The sequence below is a fragment of the Acomys minous genome, assembly GCF_964271855.1.
Source record: "Acomys minous genome assembly, chromosome: 15".
NCBI lineage: Eukaryota > Metazoa > Chordata > Mammalia > Rodentia > Muridae > Acomys > Acomys minous.
In genome coordinates this window covers 43,475,227-43,493,356 of record NC_140497.1, presented here as the reverse complement: position 1 = coordinate 43,493,356, position 18,130 = coordinate 43,475,227, and the positions used below count along the sequence as shown (strand labels likewise).

General features: G+C 40.8%; 2 long non-coding RNA genes across 2 annotated transcripts; one reads left to right on the top strand and one right to left on the bottom strand.

Moving 5' to 3' along the window:
• Nucleotides 1-249: 249 nt before the first annotated feature.
• On the top strand, nt 250-11,411 carry LOC311584255. The gene is made up of 3 exons (XR_014774811.1): nt 250-316; nt 5,453-5,525; nt 9,917-11,411. It is a non-coding gene; the product is annotated as an uncharacterized lncRNA (long non-coding RNA).
• On the bottom strand, nt 1,205-17,884 carry LOC311584254. Its single transcript, XR_014774810.1, has 3 exons — nt 17,759-17,884; nt 5,861-6,045; nt 1,205-1,883 (listed from the first exon to the last, which is right to left on the bottom strand). It is a non-coding gene; the product is annotated as an uncharacterized lncRNA (long non-coding RNA).
• Nucleotides 17,885-18,130: the final 246 nt, after the last annotated feature.

Genomic DNA, 18,130 nt, shown 5'->3' with positions numbered 1-18,130 from the left:
GATGGTGCGATCCCCACACACTCTACTTCTTGGCCTAATGCCTCTTATTTGCAGCTTTGGGGGCACTGCAAAACTCCCCCCAGCAAAGAGTCGGGAATTCTAACCACTCAGGGATGGGTTCTGTGGAAGCTGGTTGAACCAAACTAGAAAAAAAATCCTGCAGCCGCTAGCTCCAGCAAATCACCTGGAGAGTGCTGAGCGCTTGAAGGAGTGCAAGCCTCGCTGGGCTGCTCAAACAAGAACCGCCCCCTCGCTTTGCCTTCACCAGCAACGGTTTGAAAATTCAGGGGCGCCTGAAAAGGGAAGCGGGAATGAGGTAGAGCCAATGAGGCTGGGGGTGGGGTGGGGTGGGGGTGTAGGCTTGGGGAGCAGCACCTGGGAACGGGAAAGAAGGGTCGCTGACATAGGGTTCCAGGCTTTGATTTTAAACGGCTGTGAACCTGGGTAGCTTGACACCCCACCCCCTGCCTATGGCTCAGCTTGATCCTGGAGCTAGTTAGGGCGTTAAACGGGTACGCGGGTGGGGCAATTCATTAGGCAAGAAATGGATTAGTTGTTTATTATCTATAAACATTCCAACCACAGCAACGGATCATAAAAGCGCGGAAGGGCCTGTAAAGGGAAGGAGCGAGGAAGCCTCCATGTGGGCCGCGCGGACTTAGAGATTGTTCCCGAGTGATAAAGTGTCCATTAGAGAGGGAGAGGCAGAGAAGGGGAAATTATTTCCTAGTCGCGATTTCTCTAAGTTGCATGGGGGTAGACACAATGTCGGGGTGAGTTGGAAAGAGATGATGAGAGAACGGACAAAAGATTGAAAGGCCGCGGTGGGGCCATTAGCAAGGCTCACGCAATAAAAACTGTGGATTAAATGAGGAGAGCAATTTAGTCTTCGGTTTCTTGGCGAAATCCTTGGTAACCATGAAAGCAGCCTAATAAGATTTTATGGAGGAAAAGAAGTTTAAAACCAACATTTTCTGATGGCAGACACACTGTTGAGACTGGCTTTTTAAAGTTCTCATTCAGAATAGAAAGTTTTTAAGAGGAGTTAATCTCAAACAATTAAATACTTTTTAAAGCATAAAAGCCATATATATACATATATAAATACATAATAACAAGTAGCTTTTTCATTTACTCAGTTTTTTAAACTCTCCTTGCATATTTAACATTCTACTTACTATGTCAGAAACAGTGAAGACATATTTATAATTCATATCTAAACAGCAATTACATATACTTTCAATCGAATTGAGAATCTTTCATTGTAAAGGCTTTAATTTAAAAAAATCATTGGTAATTTTATTAGTGCAATTTAAGTAGTATATTGTTTTTAAACATGTCTAAGAATGGTAGTTTTATAAAATAATATTACAAAACAAAGTTCTAATTTCTCAAATAAAAAAAACATATTAAACAGACTATGCCATAAGGGGACATGCTTCATAGGTGAAAAAATGATAAATTATAAAACGTAATAATCTGCATGCAACTACTCAGGAATCAGGATAAAAGGCTTCTCAGCACTCCAGAAAGCCCTCCTCCTGTAGCAGATTTTTTTTTTTAAAAAAAAAATCTCTTTATAGTAATCATACTTGGGGAGGTGTTGGTATTTAAATAACCGCCTAGTTCCCGAATTTCGATATTCATGAAAATAAAAACAACACTGCTTTGGGTATTCTGAAGAGGGAACAAAAAGCAGCCTCCACATTCATAAGGCCAGCCCCCACCTTTCCTTCCACCACCCTGAGAGACATAACAAACAAACCATTACATGTTGAAAAACACATTTGAAAACAGAAAGATCACATTGCTGCCAGTCCTGGGGAACATTAGCTGGTGTTTGGAAAATAGTTGACAGTTGAAGGTTGATGTTTCCCTCTTTTCTGCCCCAAAAGGGAAGGAAAAAGAGACGGGGAGAAGGGGAAAGAGGGATGGGGGAGGGGAGGGAGGGAGGGACAGAAAGAAAGGTTAGAATATGGGATAAGGGCCTGAGATGACAATTTATGAGGCACAGCCCTGCAAAAATAAATTATCTGAATGCTACCATCTTTCTTTTCTAGATTCAAACGCACATATACACACATGCCCACACATGCACACACATGCACACACACACACACACACACACACACACACACACGGACACAGGGACACAGGGACACTCACACAAGTACTGAAAAAATATTAAGTGACTGGAGTTTACGTGGGGTCAAAATGTGAAGAGGGGCTTTTGTTTTTTGTTGGTTTTTTTTAATTATGAAACAATAAAAAAAAATCACAGAAACATCAAACTCTGCCTTCCTCAAGGGGAAGATTCTTGGTCCCTTTGTAAATAGCTTCAGGGAAGGTAGCAGTCAAAGTCCACTGGCCTGACCATTCCCTACAAGATCCAGGACCCCTCTCAGCCCAGCTAATCCTAAAGGCAGAATGCTTCTCATTGACTTAAGTAACCCACCAGGCAGCGTCTGTTGGCCTCTGAGATCCCTCTTATCCGAACTTGTCAGGAAGGAAATTATCATATTGAAATTTTATTAATAAGTAGCACAGACAGTAAATAGTGACTCCTTCATGGCCAGCTCGGGTCTTCTGATATCTTCAGAACAGAAGGGACCAGAGTGTGAGACCCAGCTAAAAGATAGTTGGGATTAGACGGAACTTGCATAACCTTGAGCAAGCCACTTTAACCTGAAGGGGCTCAACTTTCTGGAGGCACCTGTGTCTGCTAATGAGCTCCTGCAGCGTTTGGTTGAAGGACAATATTTAAGTTATCACCAGCAGACATAGAAGCTTATTTGAACCCACCCCACTCCCCCTTTGCTTGCCTGTTAAAAGCGTATATATGGGTCGGTCTGAGGAAATATTCGTGATAAAGGTTCCGGACTAGGAAGTTTTGCGCCGACCTCCCTGCAGTTAGCCGGGGTGGACCCGACGAGACTGGAGCACTGAATCCACCAGTAGCGCTGATAGTGACTCCTGTGCCTGTGACACAGGTGGACTCCACCCCTGGTTTGTCAGACCGTCTGGGAACAGCGCTCAAGTTAACTGTCAGACCAGGAGACCAGTCTGTGCTCTGCAGCTCCAGAGCCCTGAGATCTCAAGTCTTTCAACTGCTGTTATATTCACCTTCAACCCCCACCCTCCGGGGCAAAAGTAAACAAGCGCACTTCCACAGGCCCGCAGGCTCCTAGGGGCGGTTGCAAGGGGTCTTGTCCGCCGCCAACTGGAAGCTGCAGCTGAGCAGAGCTCCACTGCAGCTGAGGTAAAAATAATAATAATAATAATAATAATAATAATAATAATAATAATAATAATAATAATAATAATAATAATAATAATAATAATAAAAAATAAAATCGCTGGCTGCATGCAGAAAGAAAGACTCGCCTTGGTGTTGAACAGAAGTAGCATCCGCAAAGAGAGAAGGAAGTGCTCTTTGCCTTGGGGCAAGAATTAATTCTCCCTGATCATATGTTTTAAGATTCATGCTCCAGTAGAAGCCAGCCACTGACTGTATCCATTCATAGGATCTGTAAAAAGCAAGAAGCTAACCTGTTCTCTGGATGAAGAAGCAACACTAGTTCCGCTCAGCAACAAATGTTTTTTTTTTTTTTAATGAGAAGTGTTACTCTTTTTTTTTTTTTTGAAGATTTGCCTATTTATACATGAGTGCTCTATTTGCATGTATGTCTAAAGCTTTTGTTTCTTAAAGCCAACTAATCCTGAATAATTTTCCATGCGTCCGTGCCCCCCCCCCCACCCCCACATTCACCTCTCGAAGACTCCCAGGAAGCACACCACTTCTGCAGATTTAAGCTATCTGTCCTCTAGTAGAGTGTGGAAACTAATTTGATGCTTTCAGGTACTTTCATGTCTGTTTCTCAATCCATCATTTTAAAAATTCATTTCCTAACTAGTTTCAGATAACAAATGCAAACTAAGATGCATTGCAAACATTTAAAGTTGCCTGCACTAGCATTGGGGAAAAGTGGTATTTGTTTGTTTGTTTTTTCTTGGAGTCACTGGTGAACAAGTCACATAACTTGCTGTGTGTCTTCAGTATTCCTCCCTGAGTACGAATTGCTGAACTGAATACAGGCCTTGGAACCTAATGCAGATAGAGCTCTTCCAGAGATGCAGGCAAAAGCCAGTAGACCCCAGTACCAAGCAAGCAGCAGACAATCTGAGATGAAGACTCATAGGAAGCAAGGCATTTAAGGCAGGGAGAAGGTCCTAGAATCTTAGAGGAATTTAGTCTGGCTTCAGTGCTTCAGCAGGCAGCTTCCTTTTAATATCAATCACCTCAGACCTCACCTGGAAGATGAAGTGGTCCCAGGAGGGAATGGGAGAGGACACTTCACACACCCCAGGCCCCAGGCTTAGCTCTTTTGAATGTTACCAGAGATGATAAAGAGGAAATACATCAAAGGCTAGTGCAACAAAAGTTAAAGGGACATCTTCCTTATTCATAAATAATATTCCAAATGTGCCTGAGTGATTCTTACTGTTCATGATTTGTGACACTCTGTTTTAAGTATTGGCATCAAGCATGGTTTATGCCATGTGCCAAAACACCGTTAATTCCAAAGGTAAAACAAGGGAAGTAAACGTACATGCCACTTTAAGCAACCGTACAGAAAAGGCTCATGAGTTTGAGTATGTCAGTTACAATTAAGAAATTATATTTAATAATTGGTTCTCTTGGTCACTTCCCTTTTTTTTTTCCTACAACAATGACAGCTGGCTATTCAATTTTACTTTGCAGAAAAACATGACTTCCTTTCAAATAATAACAAAAAGTATGTCTGGCCTTTGAACATGCTCTACTTTGTAAACAAGGCATTTTGAACTATCGGATGCATACACAAGACAGTAAAAGTAAACCTATATCTTAGAAATGAACCGAATGAATTTTCTGATATAAAGACCCACTACGGTCTAAGTAGGAAGGAATAGGTACCCTCTGCTAAGCAGGTTCTTTGACATTCTCAAGCATAAATGGATTACTACAAACAAAAAAATTCATGTTTGCAGAAATCATTAAACATCACAAGAAAAAAGGGACCATGATCTTTCTGGTAAATGATAAATATGTACATTTCATATTTTCCCACAGGAAACTGCCACTTATGCACCCTATGCAACATAATTCATTTACAAAATTTCCATTTTATAGCAAAATGGCAACAAGTAATAACGCTACACTTTGGTTCTTTATTTTTCTTTAAAAGCCACCATCCCACAGTGAGAGACTTTGTGTGTGTGACTACACAGAAAATAGTGAAAATTTAAAACTAAACGAATCAGCAATTTGAAAGTCTTCCTGCAGCTCTAGAGATTTCATTTGTTTGACTGTCACTTATTTACTTTTATAATTTTCATGTGTGAGTATTTGGATGATTCTTAACATTCTTCTCCATAAGTCATACAAATTAATTTTGACATTCTTATCTAGGTTGAAGGTGGCATTTACTCCCTCTGTGACATGAGTGAGCGAAACAGTGTTTAGTCCCTCTGACGAAACAAATGTAAGTACTAAATATATTGTTGAGGTCGAATGGCAAGACTTTCTGCACTATGAATTTATAAAAAATGTTCATGGAAATGTTTGGACAGACTGTGCATGTAATCTGTGTTCCCTTATAGTAAATATTAATGGTGAGATTATAGAGTTAGTGCCAGCATTATCCCTAGTCAAGAAACCTGAGCAACAGTGGGGGAGTGTAGACATCACACACACACACACACACACACACACACACACACACACACACACACTTCCCAGCCCTGATGCAGAGAGTCCTCTTAGTTTATTTAAATGGTACTAACCTTATGAGAAGAAAGCAATAGTGTAGCCTCTTACCTGAAAGAGATTTGTCACTTCCGTGGAGCTGAAGTTGTCACTGTTCTATGCTGTGTATCACTGTCTTGGCTTCTGCGCTGTATTGCTTTGGTGAAGGCTGGAGTAACCATGTTTGTCATCGCCTCCAGGGTCCCTTATGAACATGAGATATGTAGCTGGTTCAAATAAACGCTGTAGACCTTGACCTGGGAATCAAGTTGAGAAAACAAATTACCTCACATATGCTAAAACATAATTAAAATGTTATTCTAAACTGGTTTTTTGTGTGTATGCTTTTCTGGATATGCATACTAATTCTATATTCAATCATAAGGATGTATGTATGTATGGAATTACAGTACTTACAGAAATGTTACATGAGCTTCCTTTTATTTTAGAGTAGCAAACATTGAGTGCAGTCGCCTGGAACTTCCATCTTCAAAAATATTCAAAAATTGCATTTTTGTTCTGTTTTGGTTTTTTTTTGAGACAGGGTTTCTCTGTGTAGCCCTGGCCGTATGGGAACTCTCTTTGTAGACCAGGCTGGCCTCGAACTCACAGAGATTTACTGGCCTCTATCTACCAAGTGCTGGGATTCAAGTGACTTGCCACCATGCCTGGCCTTGCATATTTTTCTTCACATATGTTAAGCCCCGAGTTTTGGTGGGTGCTTGTAACCTTAGCTCCTGGAAGGCTACAGCAGGAACTGAAAACTTAAGATCAGTTTTAGAGTCATAAGAAACTCATGCTCCTCTTGCTCTGTTCTTTTCCTTCCTTCCTTCCTTCCTTCCTTCCTTCCCTCTCCCTTCTTCCTTCTTTCTTCCTCCCTCCTCCTCCCTCCTCCTCCCTCCTCCTCCCTCCTCCCTCTCTCTCTCCCTCACTTCCTCCACTTGAACCCGAGGTCTTGCACTTGCTGGACAAGTACACCTTCCCAATGCTACACCCCCATTCTACAACCCAGGCCCTGATAGTTTAAACTTGAAAAAAAAAACTTCTTCATACCTGGCACTGTTGGCATTTGTATTTTGGCTACACATGTATGGGTACATTTTGTACTGACTCACCAACATGAAGTCTGCCTTCCACTTAGAATTTATTATTTGTTTGAAATTGCATTTCTTAAAAACTATGATCTCTATGGAGAGTATTGATTCTATGGAGAGTACAGAATATAAGACCAGAAAGATGGCTCAATTAGAAGTTAAGAAAGTTTGCTGAATCCTGTCAGTCCCCAGCACCTTTGTCAGAGAGGACTCACAGCTGCCTTAACTCCAGCTCCAAGGGGATCTAATGCCGCCCTCTTCTGGCCTTAACAGGTATGGCACCCGTGCAAACACACTTTTTAAAAATTAAAAAAAAAATCAATCTAATTGTAAATTGACTTGAAAACAAGAAGAGTAAGATCTTTCAGAGTGTGATTTACACCTGTGCCATATGCCATGCAAATGTATGTTTTTTCTAACTTCAGAATGGAAATGATTCCGTAAAAGAATTTTGACATAGATTACACAGTAACTTTTTGCGTATATCTATTAGGCTTTAAAATGTAATTGCATATTTTCTTTTCAAAAATCATGTTCAATATAAAAATTAAGAATAAGTATTTAAAAGTATAATGACTCATTATATTTTTTGGTTCTTTGCTTTGAAACAGAGTTTTCATTATTTTAGGCAGGCTTTTCTTGAACTCACTATGTAGTTCAGACTAGCCTCTAATATGTGATCCTCCTGCCTCAGCACCAATTTTCTGCATCCTGGGATTATATACATGAATGGTCATTTTGACTTTTTAAATGTCATTCAGAATGTAGGCTCATTAAACACAGAACATTATTTCAAAAAGTTAAAAAGATAAAAGACATGTTATTTCATATGCATATATGTTCTTTTAAAAAAATAAGGCTAAATCTAGCATGGAATTTATGCCTGTAATCCCAGAATCGTGGGAGTGGAAGCTTAAGTTACCAATATTATCTGTATATATGAAACAATGAGGATATTTCCTATTCCTAATAAGATATACATAATCTTTAACATGAGTATATAGACCATACTTTAGAAAATATTCAGAATTCTCACAGTTCTAGGAAACACATTTTTATCAGCATAACTTTGAGATGCTAATTTCAATTACATTGCCCACCACAGTGATCTTTTTCTGCAGTGGCCATCCCAACTGCTAACAGACAAGCACTATATTAGGAGCACCTAGGAACAAAACAAACAAAATACATGAAGTAGGTAGAATTAGTGCAACTTTTTCCACCAATGAAGTAAATCCTTGAGGGAAGAAAATCCCAGAGTTCTTGAGACAGCCAATAGGTGGCAGAGTCTGTGACACCCATAGTGTTCTGTAGAGTGACAGTCTATGCAGAGGAGAGCTGCTTTCTGTAAGACTCTGTAGCATGTTTTGTTGCAAGTGTCTCTTTTTGAGCAATACAGTTAAGAGCTAAAGACCACAGTACATAACGTCCTCAATTTTACAAAGCATACTCAGCTAGACACTGGTCTGTTCAGAAGGAAGAAAGCCAGCTGCCATTCATTCAAGACCTGCCTGCCAACTCCCTAAGCTTATGTTAATTAGTTAAATCAGTAAGTCCAATTAGTAATTAAAGAAAAAAATTAAGGCTCTTGTCTTCTTCTATTTTCTTTGTACTCTAGATGTTCCAATCATAGCAACAGTCTGAACATCTGAATTTACACAGAGCCAACCAAGCCATGGCTCAATTTCATCCACATCTACATAAATATGTTTAGATATCACACTTTAATCTATTAATCTGGGTTAGTGTCCAAACTAACATTCTGGAATAATATCCATTTGGACAAATACTAAATACAGGCACCAATAAAAACACTGTAGAAAAATTTTAATCCAGCGACATGACTGTACTTAATCTAACACATGTTTCATCCATCTGGCTAGAATACAGACATGCCCTCAGTACACACCTTTAATCCACCAAAAATGTAGGTCAGATTAGTTTGTAGGAGGAAGCAACCATGCTTGAAAGTGGTGTCTAATTAACAGTCAGACAAAGTGACAATTTGACAGAATGAGTCAGAGAGAGATATGTCCAACTCTCAGGAGAACAGACAAGAAAGAGAAGCTACTTAAGAGCAGTACAGCAGAGCTAAGATAGTAGAGTAGGGTACAGGGGAGAGAGAGAGAGAGAGAGAGAGAGAGAGAGAGAGAGAGAGAGAGAGAGAGAGAGAGAGAGAGAGAAATGTAGTAGAATAGAATATAGGAGAGAGAAATAGTAGACAATACAGTAGGATACAGTTCAGTAGAGTTCAGGAGTATAGTAGAGTTGACAGCAGTTCACTTGAGTACAGGTGAGTTCATGCAGTTCAGTTTGTAGAGCTCAGAGGCAGTTTTTCCAAGCAGAGAAATTCAGTGAGAAGCCAAGAGAAGCCAGTTTGAGTCAGTCACCTTGGAGAGGAGTTTTGAGAAAGAACAACCAAGTTGAACCATCCAGGCACAGTTCCAAAAGAACTAGAAACAGTGAGCTTATTCAGCAGTCAGCCTCAGGTCAACAGAGGCTACTTTTACATCTAGCACGCACCCAGCATGACTGGAGAAGGAAAAAGCTCACTGACGTTGTAGAAAGCAGAGGACATCTGACAGAAATATCACAGAGGACAGGAGACATCTGAAGCAAAGCCACAGAGGAGAAATTTGCCTGGGGATCATCTCCTCCAGAGGAAACATCAAATCTACAAGTTTAGATGGATGCTGAGAGAGACTCGGGAGACTCCAGAGCCACAGAAGCCTCTAGTCTAGAGCAAGGAATGACAAAGGAGCCTGAGACAATGAATCACATGGATAAAAACAGGAAGGAATGACACAGAGGCCTCTGAGACAGCCAGTCACAGTAAGCTACCCCAAAAGACAATTCTAATTATATAGACAGACATTTCCTGAATTAAAAAAATTGGGAAAATCCATTTCAGGTCCCTTAAGACAAAGGGTAGGAGTGGAGGGTATAGGAAAGCCATCTTATTGCAATTGTGACTGTTGGAGTAAACCCCTTCCTACTTTCAATTGCAATCTTTATATATTTCCTCTCCAAAAAGGTTGAAAAAATAGCTATACAATAAGAAAAATAATACAGATACTTGAGAGACAAGAGAAATAAGAGAAGAGGAGATGCTTAATGGTGAACCTATGGTACCTAATGAAATTGAGGATGAAGATAGACATCTCATTGACGATGGGTAAGAAGCCTGCCTCACTGCCATGAAGCCACTGGCATGGATCTCGGTATAGAATGTGAATGCCTAAGAATCTACTTTGTGTGTGAATTCATAAATATCTAACTGTATTTTGGTAAACAGAAAAGGGGAATAAGATAGCTGAAAGACACTGGATTGCAGAAAACAAGAACAACAACAACAATTAAAAAAAAAAACAACAACAACAACCCAAAACTACTGAATTAAATTAACCTGCATACTTTAAAGATATTTGAACATCAGAATAGAAGTCAAGGAATGTTTTACATTGGGAAATAGGTTTTGCCTATATTTCCATAGGTCATGAAACACTATGGGCTTCATCAATAGTGATAAAGATCTTGTCTGAGGGCAGACTGGAAAACCTTGATACTGAAATTGGCATTTGTGGAAAGACATGATAAGGACTTTGATTCTTAAGAATGCTCTGTAAGGTTTATGTGATTGATAATTGTTTCTGTTGTAATTGTTATACTGTTTACAATTTTTAGCTTAAACAGAAATAAAGAAGATACAGAGAAATTTCAATCTAGCAACATGCCTGGTTTAGCAAGGGACCACATCCAAAAACCTTCTAGGCCTATGTCATCTTGTCGGAATGCAGGCAAGCCATGGATTACAGTACGACCCATCTTGGAATACACATACATCTTTGGTACACACCTTTAATCCCAAACAATGTTTGTAGATAGAAGCAGCCATGTTCGAAAGTGATGTCTAATTGAGGGTCAGACAATGTGATGAATCAGAGAAAGATTTGACAGAATAAGATGGGTCCCACTCTCATGAGAGGGGATAGGAAAGAGAGGTGACCTAAGTGAGCAGTGCAGAAGGGGAGGGGAGTTTTACAAAGACAGGTTAAAAACTGAACAAGCTAGACACAGGTAAAGACGGAATGAGCCAGAGAATGAGGAGGAGCCAGAAGATTAAAACAGATTGCTAAAGTTAATGGAAGCCAAGCAGAACAATTCAGTCAGACGCTGCCAGTCGTCTTGGAGAGCAGTTTGAATCAGAACAGCTGAGGTGAACCAGCCAGCCAGAGTTCAGAAACCATTAGAAAGGGGCCAGTTATTCAGCAGTAATCCTCCGAGATGAAAATTACCTCAGGCAAATAAAAGTTACTTTTGCAAAACACACTCATAATCATATGCCTATTCAAACAGACCTCAAGCCCTTACATTGGGAAAACAAAGTGCTTCATTTACTCAGACTCCTTCTTTGGAACAGAACTGAGATGGTTTTTTTTCCCCAAATAAAATTGTACTTTTATTCATTCTTATATCTATCACATAGATTAAAAAAAAAAGAAAGAAAGAAACATAGAGGTCCCCCTCATACACAGCCATAGGGAAGAGGAGTAAGGGGAAAACGGCGGGAGGAAGGAATGGGAGGATGCAAGGGATGGGATAATCATTGAGATGTAACAAGAATAAATTAATAAAATATATTTAAAAAAAGAAAGAAACAACTTCATCTTCTTTGATAGTTTGTACAAGGTGAAGAAATATTTGCAACCATTTAACGGCATAAGACTCTTTCTGCATTGACTATATGGGGTCCATATCCTTGTTCTTAGATAAGTGTTTTTTGTTTTTATTTTTGTTTTTGTTTTTTTTCTTTTTAGTCTAGAAGGAACGTGGTAGAGAAGAGTGACAATGCTCTGTTTGGAAATGTTATATCCAGGGGACTCTGCTCATTTTCTAAGGACATAAATGGATTTTTATCTTTTGGCTTTGTCTTCTGAGTTTGTTGGGGATGATACTCAGGGCCTCACACACCTCACGTAGGCAAGCACTCTGTCTTTGGGTTGCATTCCCTCTCCCTCTCCTCCTTCTCTTTTTCTTCCTCTTACTCCTATACTTTCTTCTTCTCTAGAGTCTTTCTAAGTAACCCAAGTCAGGTTCAAACTTGATGTCCTCCAGCCTCAGCTCACCCTCTTTAGTGCCAGAATCACAGGTGCCCTTCTCCAAACCCAGCTATACTCATTTTATTGAGTAACGGTTTGAGTCATCCTTTTGCAGAATCTTCATCCATATAGTCACCTAATGAAATGAGGTATCTACTAAAATATAATTTAAATAAATGGTTTTGTGAACAACAATAACAACCAACCCACATTTTAGACATATCATTTCTTTCATTTTTTTTTATACATGCATTTTCTTACGCTCCGCTTGCCCCTGTAACTGACATTTCAATAAAATCATAATTTCCAAGCCTAACCCTAACATTAAGATGTGCATTTACTTTTGAGAAAATAATAGTCTTTGTCTTCAGGAAGGCTTTGTCTTTTACCAAAAGAAAGAAAATAAAAACCACAGTTATCTCTTCAGAAGATCTAGTAAATGCTAAACGAGTCATGAAGCAAAAGCTCTTAGTCTAGTAAATACAATAAAAGAGTAAGCAACATGCTATCCATGGCTCTTATTACAAAATCATTGTCAATTAAATATGAGAGTTCTAAGCCCATATAGTAATGATATGTCTTTCTACAGGAAACTACTTATGAAACGCATTTCCAAAAGGTGAGTTTCCGTCCCAAGCTGGGGCTGAGCTATGAAGCTTGATGTAAGTGGCCCAGCATCACAGGCTTCTTTTTTTTTTTTTTTTTTTTTTTAATTTTTATGGATTCCAACTGGAAAACAATTTAGGGATGTTTTTGATTGAAAACAAATTTTGAACTCTGCATGCATTACATGCAACATGCCTCCATCTCAAAGTGTTTAAATTTTTATTATTGTGTTTATCACATTGTATTACAGTCATGAGCAGCATAACCATACATCCTTGCCTTGTGCCTGCTAGGTTGAAGCACCATCTGTTTTTTGCATTTTAACACTCTCAAAAGTGTCCTGGTTTAGACAATAAACCCCATAATTGCCCCCCCCCCTTACAAGGCAGGTGCCTGTTGGAAAGGCTAAGACTCACTGGGGTGGTCTTAACCTGAGTGTGGGTCTGTTTGACAAATTACTGATGCTGGGTACCTAGAGATGGCTGGCTGATCTGTGTACACAGGGAGACCTTGAGGAGAAACCTAGGTGAAGGGTCAAAGTCAGAGAGAGTCATTAGAGGTATGCCTAGAGAGAGTCAAGGGCTGTGGTGGGACTATACTAAGAAGGTTCTTCATCCCACTTCTACTAAGAAGAGAACGTGCTCTACATAGTGAGTAGTGGAGACAACAGCATCTGTTATTTTTAAACCTAGTCTCTATCCGTAGCCCAGGGTGGCTTCAAGCTCCCTGTTCTCCCTTGCCTCAGCCTCCAGAGTATTGGGGCACCCGTTTGGTTTCATTGGGTGTGTGGCTATAAGTGTGTTAGGCAAAGCAATCAAGAGCAATAAGCCATCCTAGAAAGTGGCGTTTGCCTCTAAAGCATTTCTGCATACTCTGAGATGTTCAGGGCCGAGGTTGAACTTGGAGTTGTGTTTGCACATGTCATAGTCATTAGGGTAAGATTTAATATGGGATAGTATAACATGTCTTGAGTATAAAATTAGATGGTCTATCAGCTAGTTAACAACTATTCTTGCCTATTTTTAAATTAATTGATTGATTAATTAACTTTACATCTTGACTGCAGTTTCCCCTCCCCCCTCACCTCCCACGCCCAGCCCCCTCCTCCATCTTCTCTCAGTGCTTCCATCCACTCTTCCTCCCTTTCTCCTCAGCGAAGGGGAAGCTTCCCACGAATATCAACCAGCCTTGATATACCAAGTTGCAAGTAAGACTGAATGCATCTTCTCCTACTGAGGCTGGATGAAGCAGCCCAGTATGGGGTAGGGGTCCCAAAGTCAGGCAACCGTTTCAGAGATAGCCCCTGCTCCTGCTGTTAGGAGTCCCACATGAAGACCAAGGTACACAACTGTCACCTATGTGCAGAGGGCCAAGGTCAGTCCCGCGCACTCTTTGTGGTTTCTTGTATACTTTTTGAGACAGGGTCCATGTAGCCCACAATGGCCTTGAGCTCAACACATAGCTGCGAATGACCTGAACTTTTGACTTTCCCGCCTTCCGACAAGTGCTGGACTATGGGTATGTGCAATCATGCCCTACTTGCTCATTTGTTTTCATCTTCCTTTTTGTTTTAGTTTCATGCATTGTTTTGGTTTTGGGTGTGTAGACTAGTACACAAGCACATAATCTTTCATGGTGCTTCATAATATTCCTTCCTACCTTTTTTTTTCTAAGGTGGCTGCTTGGCTAGGTGGGTTTTTTTTTTTTTTTTTTTTTTTTTTGCTGAGGACACAGACTCATGTCATCCAGTCTGGCCTAGAACTCACTGTATTGCTGTGGGTACTCTTGAATTTCTGATGTTCCTGGCCTTCCTCCCCAAGTAGTGAGGTTACAATCATAACAACTATACATAATAAAATAGTGACACATTGTGGTTTTAATGCCACCAATCCCCTCAGTCATTCATCGTTTGCTTAGGTAACACTATTTGAAATGTTTTCCTCTAACTTTTTGAAATATGTGGTATATGAGCAATACCTGGAATTCAAACTGATAAAAAAAAAAAAGAATATTTGGAAATGGAACCCTTAATATACTGGTGAGGACATATTAGCAAAATAATACACTTCTGAATGCAGGAACTTGGTACTGAGGTATTTGTTTTTGTTTTGTTTTGTTCTTGTTGTTGGTTTTTGTTGTTGTTTTATTCTCATTTTTCTGTTGTTGTTTGTTTTTTGTTTTTTGAGACAAGGTTTCTTTGTGTACCTCTGGCTCTCCTGGAACCTGCTATGTAGCAGGCCCAGCCTGGTGGTCTGTCTCCTGAGTGTTGGCTTTAAAGGTGTGTGCCACCACCACCTGGCTGAAAGATGACCTTTTTGTTTGATTCACTTATTTGACAAGTTAGCTGCCTATGTGGATGTGGATGTGTGTGCACATGTGGAAATAAGAGGGCAAATTTCAGGACTCTTTCTTGCCTCCCACCTTGTTGAGAAAAGCCATGTCCTGTTATCTCCACCAGTCTGGGTACCATTGTCCATCTGGCCTGAAAGCTTCTGGCTGATTCTCCTGTTTCTGCCTCCTACCTTGTTGTAGTAATGCTGAGGCCACAGACTCACACCACATTCTCTGGCTTCTCATCTGGGTTGTGGTAGCTGAATGAGCAGGCTTGTTGTGCAGCTGCCTCTACCTGAGCTAACTGCCTACCCTCAAGGTTCTTCATATTTGAATGGAGTCTGGCCACCATGAGCATGGCGAGTGTAGCCCGGGCAGGTCTTTGCCCTTCTCCCATTCCCTCTGCCTTGTTCAGAACTGTTAGATTGCATTTCTAAAACTGGACCCCCAAGGTCTGCTCCCTTCTCTGGCCTCTCCCTTCTCCTGAGGCTGACTACCATGGTCCAGCTATCGAAGTATTGAAGTCCAGCAATCAAAAGCTCCCTTACGCTTATCTAAATAATGTGTCCAATCAAAATTAAACATCTCATCCTAATAGGGTTTTTTTCCCCCCATTTTACCTTTATAAACTGCCATTTTCCTAAGTGCCCTGTCTGTCTCCTCTCTATCCAGAGGCAGTCCTTGGTACCACTCCAGGACAAAATATCCCTTCTCCCTCTCCCCCAGCTTTCTTCCCCCTTTCTCCTTTGTACCCTTCTCCCTCTTCTTCTATCTCCTGTCTTTGTCTCTTATCCATTCTCTCTCTCTCTCTCTCTCTCTCTCTCTCTCTCTCTCTCTCTCTTTAGCAAATAAATCTCCTTTGTGCTGAGAACTTGGTTTGAGAACTAAGTCATGGAGGTCCTGGGCTGATACTTTTCCTTTTAAAATTAATTCGGGATGGTTGAGACATGGAAGTAAAGAGACGGTGTTTCAGGATGCTTGGCTTGAGAACACCTGGTCAAAATCTGCTGTGCACATTCAGTGAGTCCTTATTTAGACCACGTATTGTGCTAAATATATATGATGGTATCGGTCTACGCCCTTGATTTGTGTTGTTTCCTACTGGCTTAGGACAAGTTCCTCAGCACTTTATCTTTACCTTTATCTCCCATGGGAACAATAGATTATTGAAGAGGTTTGAATGTGAAATGTGCCCCATGGTCCTGGCTATTTAAGCACCTGGTTCCCAGCTAGTGGCACTGTTGGTGTTGGTTAAATCCTATCCTGGTGGGAAGCATGTTGGCCCTGCTGGAGGAAGTACATCACTGGGGTAAGCTTAGAGGTTTAAAGGCCTCCATCTCTCAGTTTGCTCTCTCTGCTTCCTGCCTGTGGTTCAGTCTGCGAGCTCCCAGCTTCCTGTTCCTGCCACCACCGTACCTGCTGCTTGCCGCAATTTCTCCACGTCACTACAGTTGAACCTCATGCCTCTGGATCCAGAAGCCAAATAAACTCTTCCTACTGTAAGTTGTCTTAGCCATGGTGTTTTGTCACAATGGCAGAAAGTAACTAATACAGTCACCTTTATGGAACTGTCATCTCTGGACCTTCACTGATTGAAAGTGAATGTGTTGTCATCCATGCTAATGCCCTTTCCCCTTATTGTCACCTTCTTCTCAACCCAACAAAACTCCGCCTCTGTCCTTGTTCACCTTTCGATGGCAACACTTTCGGGCCACACGGAATAAGCATTTTCCTCCTCATCTTAATACACTAAGATGGTTTGCCTCAAAAGTGTCTCTCAAAGCCTTTGCTGCCTCTCCTTCTCCATTGACAGTGCTAAAGTTCATGCTTCAGTTATATTTCACTTTCATAATTAAAAGCATATCATTATAAACCTATATTGATTTTTCCCAGAATATAGTTTATTGCATTTTTGTTTTATATTTTGGATTGGTATTCGGAAGAATGAAAACTGGTCAGAAGTGACACGTTTTACACAGCTCCAACTGTACACAAAAATAAAATGCTGAGTCACTTTTTCAGTCCTCCCGCCGTATTTTCCAGTCATTCCTTAACTAAGCTTTTCCTTACTCTTACTTTTGCTTACCTTACTCTCTAACAACAACACGTGGTTCAGGATTGCAACACACTTTGATTTCCGTGCTTTGGTTTGAAGACACTTGTCAAAATCACATTTCTGCCAATGATATTAACATATTCTGCCAGAAATATTAAAATAACATATTTTCTCCTGTTTTTCCTTCAGGTTAATAACTGTATTAGTTAGAGCTTCTATTGCTGTGAGGGCACGTCATGTCCACTGCAACGCTTATAAAGAGAAACATTTAACTGGGGCTGCCTTACAGTTCAGAGGGTTGGTCCATTACCATCATGGTGGGAAGCTTGGCAGCACACAGGCAGACATGGTCCTGGAGAAGGGGCTGAGAGCGCAGCATCCCTGTTGACAAGCAGCAGGAAGAGACTGCGCAGTGGGTGTGGCTTGAGCATCTGAGATCTCAAAGCCCACGCTTAGTGAAACACTTCTAACAAAGCCACACCTACGCCAGCAGTCAGCAAGGCCACATGTCCTAATAGTGTCCTCTTCTTGTGAGCCTATGGGGGCCATTTTCTTTCAAATCATCACAGTTACATACACAGAGTACTTGAGAGCCACAAAAGTAGCACGAAGTACCAGTGTAGCTGTGGTCCCTATAGTGCTCATGTGATTCTCAAAAAGCCACAGCACCCCTACTCACTGCTGTATTATCTGTACCTATTTGAACTATACTAGAACTGGCCATAGCTGTGATGTAAGTGATATGAAGTTGGAAATATAAAATTTTGACAGAATTTTAGCTTACCTGCTTGAGTTTTTTTTTTTTTTCTTCTTAGTCTCCAACTCCACAGCCACGACGACCATCACTCAGATTTCATGTTTCGTTTCTATTTCTTCATCGCATTGCTCTTTCTTCCTAGTGGACTTTTCCTACAACAGCAACACAAATTTCTTCTCTTTAATGTCCTGCTTCCAGGAACTCCATAGTTAAGTGCGTTCATATTAACAGAGCCTACAAATCTGGGCTGGCGCGGGGGCGGAGAGGGGCGGGTATAGAGTCTGACGCACCAAGGACCATGCATGGAGAGGACCTAGATGCCCTGCTCAGATGTAACTGAGGGCAGCTTAGGCTCCATTTGAGTCCCCCTAGTAAGGGGAGCAGGGGCTGTCCCTGACA